Genomic DNA, 13,057 nt, shown 5'->3' on the forward strand with positions numbered 1-13,057 from the left:
ACGAGTTAGGGTTGCTGTATTTTTGTTTTTTCTCTTAATGGTTCAGTCTGTAATCCAGCATTCTTTTAACCATACCATATTGGGCTGCTTTCCCTATTGTGGCTCTTGGGCTTTAAGCATTCTACATCCATGAATCAGATAGTGAGACTTTCACTTTCTTAAATTCCTTGTGTTTTTTCTCTCTCCCTCCAACAGTAAGATTTTTATACCTTTTCTTCTACCAGATAATTTGTAAGAAATGGCAAAAAAAAAAAAAAAAAAAATTCAACCGATGTTAATAATTTTAGAACAGTTTTAACTGTATCTATGCTTCCATAAAATTGTTAATATGATGACATTTATCCAAATCTAACTATCATGAATTAGTTCGTGTTTACTATTACTTCCTTAGAGACTGCATGCCAATAATCCTGGATGGACGCAGGACAGTGTGTCAAATGATCTAGAGCTAATGAAGCCAGTAAATAAATAAATAAATAAATAAATAAATAAATAAATAAATAAATAAGGTTCTTTCTGATACTGGATATAACTTCATGATCGGCAAGGTATACTAAACCAGTTCTGCTTGTGCATATGTAATAAAAAATCTCGGGTAACGATTTTATCAGATCTATTGATGATTATTTAAAAAACCCTTTAAGTAATTGGTTTGTCCACGATTATCATTTTATTTATATATATGGTACTCTTTGTTTGTTATATATTTTTTTTTATTTTAAAGCGACATATTCTATCCTAATTCATTCTGAATAAATTTCTGCATATGGTTATGATAAAAAAATGAGATATTAAATTGTTTAGTAGTAATCAGAAAGGGAATAAATATATTCTCCGTCTTCCTTCTTCCTTTTTCTATTACGGGAAAATTCTTCGTTGTCATGTAGTTTCCTCAAGAAAGTTCACACATGCTCGTTTCAGCTCATTAACCCGTAACGACATGAAATCTCGAACACGTAGCATTGTTATACCATAAAAAACCAGTGCATCAGCTTTTTGTGTTATGGAGGTATGAATATATGTGTATATACGTATATATGTAAGAATGTATGTATGTATAATATATGTATATATTCATATATGAATATATATATATATATATTATATATATATATATATATATATATATATACATATATATAAACATATATACATTTAATGTGTATGCATACAATACCTTCCAAATGATGTCTATGTCGCTAAGCAGAGGCAGGAGAAACTCAGTTTTTACTCCCTGTTATCCTAAAGCTAAATTGATTAATTTAGCTATACAGCTCGGGAGAGAGAGAGAGAGGGAGAGGACGGACGTGGTATTCTAATATCATTACCAATGAAACGCAATTCCACGTTTACCATTGTTGAACTCATTTACGTAACTTGTTTTATAGTCAATTACCCAGCGAACCGCCAGGGAAAGCGAAAATGTGATAACTGTTATGGAATTAATTCAGAACCTATACAAAACCCTTCCAGTTAGGAATGTTTGCGAGTTCGCTTAGAAAATTTATTTTTTATTAAAATAACAGGTTTTTTTTTCAACGGAACTGTTCCAAAATCATAATTTTATATCTTAAGCTTATTTGATAACATTATATTATATTGTGATTGAATTCTTCATAATTAGATTGCATCCATTTCTACCTCCTCCCTATCCTCCATTTTCCTCTTCCTACTACTACTACTTTATTAATACGAAAGAAAACCTTCTACACGTATATATAAATATGAATGACTAAGTAATTAATTGCATTTTTTGAAATTTCTGCGGATTAGATAAATTACATCTCACCTCAGACTATCTCAGAGTAAGATAATGTTTGCGTATGCATGGTTGAACAATTTGCAAACTGCACAAGAGACGAACTTTTGAGTAATTTATACCCAAAAAATTTTTAGTTGATAAATAAAGCAAGAAGAGCTCAAGATGTGTCTTCGTATTAAAGTAAATATCCTGGAATAACCGAGTCACAGCATCCAAACCAAGATGTATTTTTCGACTTAATAAACATTTTGAACTGCCTTTTCCTAATCCTTAACTTGTGAAAGAACGACGCCTTTCTCTGTTCACTCAATTTGTTCGATAAAAATGTATTTTATTTCACCTCCATCAACATTCCAGGTTTTGATATTGTCCAAAGGTTTCTTGGAGAGATGGCGTTTCCTATTTTTAAGTGTTTGTAAGCAAATCAAGTAAGGTGTTGTCTTTCGATGTCGTCTTTAGCTCTTTTCTTCATTCTAGTTTCTAATGTTCATTGCTCTAATCCTCTTATATTTATTCTATTATTTACTTGACTAGGTTTCTAACCGTCGCATTAACTATATCTGTGCTACAGGTACTATTTTGGCTATTGTTCCTTTGAGCTGACTGACAGTCCATGCTTCACTTGGTTCTTTCTGTCTACTACGAGGCTCTGGCAAACTCCTTTCGCTACGTCTAAGTTTTCTGTGGTCAGACTCTCAAGAATTAGGCACTAACCACCACATGGACCTCTGAACTAAGAAAATGTAGGATGCTTCATAAGAACTCTGTTGGGTGAATTTTATTGTATTGTTTCATGCTTCATGGTTGCGACAAAGAAGGGGAAAAATCATGCTTGTATCCAATGTCGGCAAAGACTGCCAGTCTTAGTTTCCTCATAAATTCGTGTCGTTTTCATCCTTTCTATACTTGCTAAATGGCCTCATTTCGGAACTTCCGCGTTTTTTTTTCTTATGTTAAAAACCTTTGGTTTAATTCAGCGGCCATGGTTCAATGAAAGGGAAGTCAAGCGGCCTAAATTGGAAGAGGGAAGGAATGGATGTCGCTCTAGGAAATATTGATGCAATCAGAAGTAAGTACTCGTAGTAGGATATGTTTTTGCGCCAAGTACTAAAAAAAAAAAATGGTAAAAGTTGTTTCAACACCGTAGAAGTTAGCTTCAGTTTTTTTTAAGAAATGTAATTTTTTTGTTCTGTTGTATAAAAATGTAGTTTATAAGGTATGATTAGTTTTTTTTTTCGGAGAAACTATTAGTGTTACTTGAGTTTTATATTGAGAGTTCTGGGATTATATTATATAGGATTCCTAACAGCTCTTCCGGAAGAAATTTATCTCCATTCTTTATTTATGATACATTTTGTACACATATGGTCATTTTCTGTCTTCTATCCATTTTGGTATTATAAACTAACCATCCCCTTCTCTTCTTGTTGGTAGAATAATTTAATATTACTTGACATTTTTTCAGGAGTTTCTTGTGTCTGACGAAATATAAGTCGAATTAATTTTCGTTTTTTGAGTCATAATTCATGAACTTCATTTTGTGAGTCACATTACAGAGCAAAAGTTTATATAATATGCACTCTCTATATGTGTTAAGGATACTGACAATGCGTGGCCTTACTATATTGCTTTCAATTTAATTAAGAAAAACGACACCGTGAAATTCTCGTTGCTGACTCAATTTTCAATCTGCACCTGAAACTATCAGGAGATGGAGCGGCTTTGTCTGTCCGTCCGCACTTTTGCTGTCAGCCCTCAGATCTTATAAACTACCGAGGCTAGAGGGCTGCAAATTGGTATAGTGGTCTTCCGACCTTCTAATCATCAAACATACCAAATTGCAGCCCTCTAGCTTCGGTAGCTTTATTTGATTTGAGGCTAAATTTAGTCATAATCATGCTTCTGGCAACGATATAGGATAGGCCACCACCGGGCCGCAGCTCATACAGCATTATACCAGGACCATCGAAAAATAGATATATTTTCGGTGTAGCGGGTGTACAGTAAACTCGATTGCTCCGAAAAACTTCAGCACATTTTTAGCTTTTTTATTACTTTATTTCCTCACATTGGGTTATTTTTCTTCGTAATGGGCTTTTTTTTTGGCAATTATGCAAGGACTTATTCCTTTTCCCTTAAGATCTGGTTTATTTATAATGAAAATGCCAGTAATTCCTGCGAAGTGAATTAACTGATATGCTTATGTTCGACATTCTGAAGTAAATTTTGTGATCTTACACCGTTTTAATATATATATATATATATATATATATATATATATATATATATATATATATAAAGCTACAATATATATCTATCATCAAATAAAAAAATTCCCCATCGGTTACCATAATTTGAAAATATAACGTCATCACTGAGCGGAGCGGCCATGTCCTCACTCACCAGGTTTCGGCAAACTGAAGTGAATTCGAACGTCTATGGAGGGTTGGGGTTGGAGGGGGGGGGGGGGAATCTATGGTAATAAATTGGTAGCCCTAACTTTCATTAGTCTTTTATATTTATAGATATGATTCGGTACAAGCGTTGAGGATCCAACAAATTAATTTGACGCAGGAATGTGCGTTACATATGTTTCCAACGCCATTGCCTTTTCGTTTCCTTACAAATGAGATGAATAGCAGCAGTCTTTTGAAGAGTTGCGTGAAATAAGTGTGGTTTGAAGTTTTGGCGCAGCTGATTCGGCGTGGCCGATTCGACGTCAGATAAATAATTGGACTTTTGGCGCCAAAGCATTCCGACGTCACTCTCTTTGAAATTTAATTGATATATTTTTCATGCATGGGAAACCAGAACAGGCTGCAGGCCCAAAAAAATGATGAATAAGGGTAAAAACAATGAAAACACCCAACTTCAAATAACACTTTTTTTTCATCATTTACTCTTAGAATCAAATATTACGCCATTTTATAAACTGGTGAAATAACGTAAATTAAAACTTTGAATTGCAAAACCTGTATTTTAAGAAATTTTTAAAAACATAATAAATCTATTTTATCTTAGAAATTACTTTTTTTTATCTCGTTTTTAAGGAATTCAATAGGATCTAATGATTCAACTTCCAATATGACTTTCATTCGTTCATCAGCATCTCTATATGTTTTTAGCTTTTCCGAGGTCTGATATCTAGCTGTCAACTTTTCGAGATCTGCGTCACGTCTCTTTCTGTACTTTCCGCAAGGCATCAATAAATTTCTGGATTGTGGGATGGTACATTCCAAGCTCAAACTGCGAAGTGCAAACGTCGATTGGCCGCTTCGGCGTGATTATTGGTCCAGTCTTCATTGTTTAGAGTTCGTTCATAAGGGTTCCATATCTCGTGAGCGAAAATGGGTTCGTTCATGAGTTTCCACGCATATTCAGTCGTCCAATGTAAGTATCTTCAAACCAATGAAACAATGATATGAGTTCAGGAAGAACTGCTTCTAATGTATCCATGTATTCATCCATCTTTTCTCATGGAACGAAAGCGAGTGCTATGATTAGTCCATAAAGCAAAGTCCGAATCAGTTTTATAACGATTTGACAAACCCAATGAAACATGTTTTGGGCTAGATGAATAAAGCAGCCTTTAATGCGAACAGTGGGAAATGTATCTTGCAGAGCACGAATAGCAGCTTGTTCAAAGTCACAAATGATCGAATTCGGTCTCAAATTAGGTACGATGGTTTGAAGTAACTCAAATAAACGAAAGTAAGTCAGCCAGCTAGATCTTCGAAATACTAATATCCTATTATTGCTTTTCCAGTTTCTCCCAATAGGAATTTCTCTTCCACACATTATATGTTGGGCGATATTTAATGTATGGGACTCAGGAATTTCTCTTCCACACCCAGTTGGGCAACATATAATGTATGGGACTCAGGTCAAACTCAATGCTCCAAATGAGTTGGGTTAGCTGGTGCCTTGTTTAATACTTTTCTATTCCTTGCTATAAGTTTTTGCACTGCAGGCAAGTTTGGAAATAAGGCTAAACTATAGCTTGAGATGCGCCAGCAATCATTTACCACAACGATTGCTGGCTCGAGAGTTTCAGCACTTCTTTTTTTAACACTTGGTTTAACTTACTCGGGGAGTAAGCCTTCAGATTACTTTGTTGTTGTTGCTGTTTTTGTGGGGGGGGGGGGTGTTAGAAAATCCTATAAAGGTCAGAAAAAGGTGTTTCGTGTTGAGCTAAAGATACAGGAATTTTAGGATAGGATACTTATGATTTATTTATTAGAATGAAGATGCAAAAAATATATAATGTGGATGTTAAACAGTATAGAAATATTATTTCTAATAAAATATAACATATTTATTTTAGTTTCGTCGGTGAAACAAAGATTTAACCGTAGATTTTAGCACGTTTTAATTTACGTTAAGAATATAATGTTTACAACTTATGCGTGAGGGGAAAATCTGGCACTCGTCCCGAGTAAGCTGGAGGTCGAATTGCTTCTTGTTATCTATTCTACCTCCATTTTTGAAGTAGATGTCTCATGGCTATGATCATTCGACTGCCGAATAACGTTTGCATCCTTCATATGCAATCTCACTTTACATCGATCTTTATGTTCACATTTCCAAAACTTTAATTCAGGATCACTTTGGCGCTTTGCTTCAATAATAAAAAAAGGTATCCATCGTGTATCACTTTGTTTCTTCCATGTTTTGACAAATTTATTTGATGCCATTCGAATGATAGGGCTTAGACGACTGGAAATTTTGAAGCTGAACAGAGCTTCGAGTTCTGTGACAGTTTCTAACTTAGGCCTAATTGGACAATTTGACAATGAAAATTATGACGACTAGAATAGCTACTTTGACCATGAGAGAGAGAGAGAGAGAGAGAGAGAGAGAGAGAGAGAGAGAGACGAGTGACATAGAGAGAGAGAGAGACGAGAGTAGAGATGAGAGAGAGGAGAGAGAGAGAGAGAGAGAGAGAGAGAGAGAGAGAGAGAGAGAGAGAGTTAATGAGAACAAGCCAAACAAGGGGAATGCTGGTTTTGATAAATTTTCTCACACTACAACAACGACTTACTAATTTGACGCCGAAAAAAACTCGCCTTGAAAAGGTCTTCACTGAATCGGCTCACAATTACCTTATAGCAAGACTTAGATTGTTATCCTTACTTAAAGTAATCATATTTTTATCATCTTGATCGTCTTTTGATAGACCTGTTTCATATGTAACTGAAATATATAGATTAAATCATAGTATCAAACATATCTTTTATATATTGCTCCTAACTAGGGTAGACGGAACCAAGAAAAGTTAACCTTGTCACTTGCGGTGATAATCTGATCAGGCTAAGGTGTAGCTGGAAAAATGGTTCATTTATGGAAGTTAAAATTGTGGCTCTGTAAAGTACTGCATTCAAATATCGAGAATTTCCGTGTAACGTGCTCTTTGGCAATCAATATATTGATGCACAATGGCCAAATTGAGTAAATGGGTTTAGTTCATTATTTCATTTTGCAACTTTTCGTGCAGCAAAACCAGTTTTTCCTCATTCAGCGAGGTAACAAGCTCTATTTTGTCCCGTGAATTTTTAATTTCAAGAAATATTCCTTTGAAATTAGACTAGATTTTTATTATCTGAAATAAAAGACGTGGAAGTCATCTCAGCATGAAACATTTGAGGGAGTAACTGGAGATGAAGCAGCTTCCAGCGCACGAGCTCAGCTGACGAATGAGCAGGCTTGATTTGATGTCATGACGAGTGTATAGGCGTTTTTTGGAAAACCGGAAACGGTCGGACCCACTTAACAAGTGCCCCTTCCTGCCAGTGGAAAACAAAAACTGAACTGGTCTGACAATGAAAGTGGAATGTCAACATTTTTAGCATTGAAGGTTTCCTATGTGCGGTCGATGTCATCAATTATACCGTTAGATTTAGATTGGCATAACGAGCAAAAAAGGGAAAATAAAATATCAAGAATGTCAGTTTTGGTGTTTTTTACGTAGAGCAAGACAATAAAAAATGTAAGTGACAATGTGAAGGAGGTAATTTCATTATCAATTCTTTTGAGACGTGCGAAGTATCACGTTATATCTGGATGGCGATTTCTATCAAAAGACTTCATTATTACAGGTTATATTTCATTGTTGTTCCTTGCCCAGATACTTTCGGTAAATTTTGCCGGAAACGCCATGATTTTGAAAGATTATTTGTTGTATCAATTTCGGAAGATGAAAACTGGCAATCATGCCTATGAACTAATAACACGCATAAAATACCTAGCTCTGGTCTGCTGATACTAATTCTACAGTTATTAGAGCGATGAGTCACTTCTTTTTCTTAATTTAGTGGGATGTATTTCTGGTCCTATAATAACCAAAGGTTCTTGGCTCCATTTCAGTCTATTACTCTATCATCCAGTGCTGAATGGATTTTATCTCTTAGAATCAACACATCTCTCAAAGTATTCATATCGAGAGGCTGTCACACACGCATGTAACTTCCCCGAACATAATAGAAGTTATATGCGGGTGTGGCAGCCTCTTAATAAACGCTTCGTGAGATCTGTGGGTTTCCAAGATATATGTATCACGTATATATATTTATATGTGTATATATATATATATATATATATATATATATATATATATATATATATATATATAGTGTGTATGTATATGTGTATATATATATATATGTGTGTGTCTATCTGTGTCTGTGTATGTGTGTTTTAGAGAGAGAGAGAGAGAGAGAGATTGCGTGAAAAATAAGATAATCAGCCGTAATTGCATAGAATATGCACTCCCATGGATTTCCACTCCCCTTTCATATACAATGATTGAGATATATATATATATATATATATATATATATATATATATATATATATATATATATACATATACATATATAATATATATATATATATATAAATAATATATATATATATATACATATATATATGCATATACATACATACATACACTCTTCTTTTTCTTCTCAACCTAGTCCCTACCTGAGGTATAGCTATTTTTAGTGAGACTTCTCTAGCTGTTTCTGTCGATGAACGACAGATTTCATAATTGGTTTGAGCAGGTGTTTTCCTGGTGGGATGCCCTTCATGACTCCAAATATCCCCGTTTCCCTGGGCTTCCGACCGGCACCGAGTTGAGCTGTCTTTCCTCCTGCCCCTTAGTTACTAGCTTCTAGTCATAATTGGACTATACGAATAAAATTTACTTCCCTGGTCTGTATGATGTGCTGTATATCCGTTCCTTCCGTATAAAATGCACTCCCCGGTTCCTCAAAAAAAGTAAGAAAAAAAAAAGGAAGCTCGATATCAGAAATTTGTATGTACCGAGATTTGATTAAGTTGCTGCAGTACTAGAAATTAGCTGTAACTTCAACACTGCTCCCTTATCCTACTCGTATATTATTGTAACACTCCCATTGGTTTTAGATTCTCTAAAGATGGAATGAACATGCTGTAATTACAAAGAGTCGAGGAAGAATCATAAGAAGGAAGATGCTGCACTGACTCTTACCCTTCCGTATTGATATAACCTGGTATTGATCGGACCAAACCTGCTGGCATCACGAACAAGTGAATTTGATTTAGCTGGTTATGATAGAAAAAACACATAGCATGGTGCCCGAAATATTGACTGACTCTGCGCAAAGTAAGCCATCTCTTGCTAAAGATTTGCTTCCAAGGATAATCATAACCTAAGTCTCTTTGGAGAGGTGAGTGCCGTCGATTTTTTAGGAGAGGCTAATAATAGTCCAATGGACTGATAGGAAAACCACAAGGAGAGGGAGCATCCCATAGAATGTTCTTTTATTGCAGGGTGCATAATTTTAGCGTTGTTTTGCAATCAAGGGCTCTGTGAATAGAATTATATATAACATTTGCTCAACATCACTGAGGCACAGGCGCAAGCATTCATCATTCATGATAGTGGTTCGGTCGTTAGAAATAATTAATGGGATGTTTATATATTAAAATTATACTAATAGTAATGAGAGAAGTTCAGTGAATTCAAGAATGAGAAGGCGAGTGCAAGTTATTCATTTAATTATGGCGGGGGGACGCATATTAGATGCTACACTGGTTCTCCAGATAAGGGGTGGCTCTAGAAAAAAAAACTCAGTAGTTGCAGTGAAATTAATACTCAATTGAAAAATCAAGGGGTAACCCATGCACAAACTTTCCAAACATGAGTAACTCCATCTATCCAGTACATCTTAGATTACCCTTTCCCCTTCCTTCCAACACTTCAAAATGATTCATCTTTTTCACCATCTTTTCCTCTTCTATTCTTTCCACATGACCAATCCACCACAAAACTGCAGAGGCAGAGTAGCTTTAAAATCTCATATCTATCACTTCCATATGAGAAAGCTGTCTCAGCAATCCCCTCATTACATACAGTTGGACATTCCGTCTTCTCTTCCAAAGCTTCTTGCACGCACCCTGCTGTGACTCGTCTCTTTTTCTTATTCTGCCATCATCGGCTACATTTACCCCCAGATACGTATACGAATCAAGGAGGTTGGATTCTTCCACCTTAATTAATTGTTCCAATTTCAGGTTACCTTTTGCCATTATTTTCTTGCGTTCACTTCCGGCTTTCTCCTCCTAACATCACTTTTAAACACATTCACTCGTTTCTGCTGTTTTTCCTCACGGTCCCCAATCGCCACGCTGTTGTCTACTGATATTATCCTCCGCCCACACTCCAATCGTTAACCCTTTTGTTATACTACAACTTTACACCGCCATCGCCAATCTTTTAATTGATTTATTCCATTGAACCACCCATGAAGAATTAAAATATTCTTGGAAAGAATATTTGAACCAAATCACTCCCCCATACGTCTTCTGACACATGCTTCATTTTTGTCTTGTAAACTTTTGATTGCTCTTAAAGACTTATTTCTATACCATTCTACCTCAGCACCCCTCACATTGCATTTCTATTCTTTCCTTGAGAAGGTTGGCTTAGGTCCAGACACACATTACTAAGACCTTTTCTTACCTTACTCTCAAAATTCTCCCTCAGTTTCACCATAATAAACTATGAAGCACACATACACACCTATATCAAAGAATTAAAATACGGTCTGAAGGATACTGTGGAAGTAAGTAAGGTGTGGAAACTATTTTTGTAAGAGTAATCTAGAGCTTTTATGAAAAGAGTGAATATATCAGAATGTTTAAGTATTATATGTTCACGCCTTCATTGTATAGTCAGCAGCATTCTTGCCTACCAGACAAGGGACCCAGGTTCAAATCGAGGTAGGAGACGGAAAGAATCTGATGGGCACTCTGTTAAAACCATTGCACTTGTCACATCTGTAGTGCTTTACTGGAATAATCTTTTAAACGTAAGTTCCTCAACTTCTATACCTTTAGCCTCTTTCTTCTGTGATATCTGCTTGGCCCAAAATTATCATCTTCAAGAGCTTCCTACTCGTTTTTGATCCCACAAATGTTCTCTGAACTTAGCGAGATATTTGACTGACAGGTGAACACATACTGGGAAACTGTTATGATTTACTGTAAAATATGTACGGTAATGAAAATTATTAACAAGGATAAAAAGCTACTTTGATTGGTTGTCAATCTTTATGTAACATTTTTTTGATAAGGAAAGAATACGCGTAAGAAACGTCCCCTTTACATAGCAACCGCTGACAGCTACAAATCCACTCACCCAGCACCCAGTGTTAGTTTTCTTGAAAGTAGGGGAAACTTCTTCCTCAGTATTAATCGCCCTATCCAAGAATCGCTGGTTCGGTCGCTAAAATGAGCAAGGATTACCGTTCTCTCTCTCTCTCTCTCTCTCTCTCTCTCTCTCTCTCTGTTCTGTGTGTGTGTGTGTGTGTGTGTGTGTGTGTCTGCTATTCCTCAAAAAGGAATTTATCAAGGATAGGATTGTATAGCCTAGGACATCACGGGGTCAGAATAAATTCGTGTTTATAGATAATACAAATATTTTTTCCCTAGGAAACTGAAACTGTTGCAATAAACCTTTAATTTCCTATACCGTTCGTGTTGTTGGAACTCCGGTCTTCTCCCGCTGTACTGTAATCTTTACGGGCATTATCAAATAACATGGTTTCCCATATGTTAATACTTTTAATTTCAGTTTTATTTCCAACCGTCCCAGTTACAAATTCATAGCGTAAGCTTCCACTTAGGCGTTTCCAAGGGAAAAAATTAACAAGAGAATAAACAAGAGAATTTACTTTTGGCATTCTAGGCAACTCATGAAAAAGTAATTTGAATTTTCTCATCGTATTTCTTTCATCTCACATCATCCGGAGAAACTGATGAGAAGCTGTAATCGGCCCTTTTACATTACTATAGTAATAAAGCATTCCACCACTTTCCAAATCACCGTTCACGTCAGTGGATGCTGTTGCAAATATTCTTTCGGTAATCAATTTGTAAACTTGTCTTTCCTACCCAAGTCTGTCAGGTCGGAGTCATTTTCTGTAATGGAAATTCATCATGTCATGAAGGACGTGGCTCAGTGACTCTGGTAGGGACATCTTACCGCGTTGATTACAGTAAAAAATGGACAGAGTAGCACAAGGAAGTTATTATGTGGTTATACAATAAAAAATAAATTACAGCGAAATAAAACAAAAGTAGCATTTTGTCTTCTACGCCTTCTTGTCATTGTTGAATTTAGCTGGCCCCTTGTATCTCGGAAGATGTTAACGAGCAACGTCCACGTAATTATAATTCTTTACATATTTTTCCATGAGATGAGATCTTACTTTCAGAGTGAAATAAAGAGAGAAGCTAGATCTACTTCATCCTGTAATTACTGACTTTAGGGTGGATTACTCGAGAAAGAAGGGAAAATTTCCCGCATCCTCCCTTTCACTTTTTAATATATTTATCAGTGAAATAAATAATCATTTGTTAAGTAATATAGTGTTTTGTATAGACTTGTCTCCTTTGAAGTATACGGAAATGAAAGCGCGCGATAAATTAAAATTTATATGATGGGGCACGAAATTGTGTAAAGTTGAAAATTGTTGGTAGTGATGTGACACATCAAATTATTTGACATGGTAAGATGTTCCGACCAGTCCCACTTAGCCACGATAACTAATGGCCAAACTCAGTGTTGTGTGACTTCACAAATCAGAATATCATCAACGTGGAAAACGTATGTAGGTGATGAAGAATGGGAAGACAAGCTAAATAACACACACACACACAACTTATCGTTGATATTCTGTGGTGTACTGCTAGTTCCTAATGACGTCTGATGTCTGACACTGAATGACCCAGACGTGTAACACCTTGTTTATA

Source organism: Macrobrachium nipponense, chromosome 1, assembly GCF_015104395.2.
Source record: "Macrobrachium nipponense isolate FS-2020 chromosome 1, ASM1510439v2, whole genome shotgun sequence".
Taxonomy (NCBI): domain Eukaryota; kingdom Metazoa; phylum Arthropoda; class Malacostraca; order Decapoda; family Palaemonidae; genus Macrobrachium; species Macrobrachium nipponense.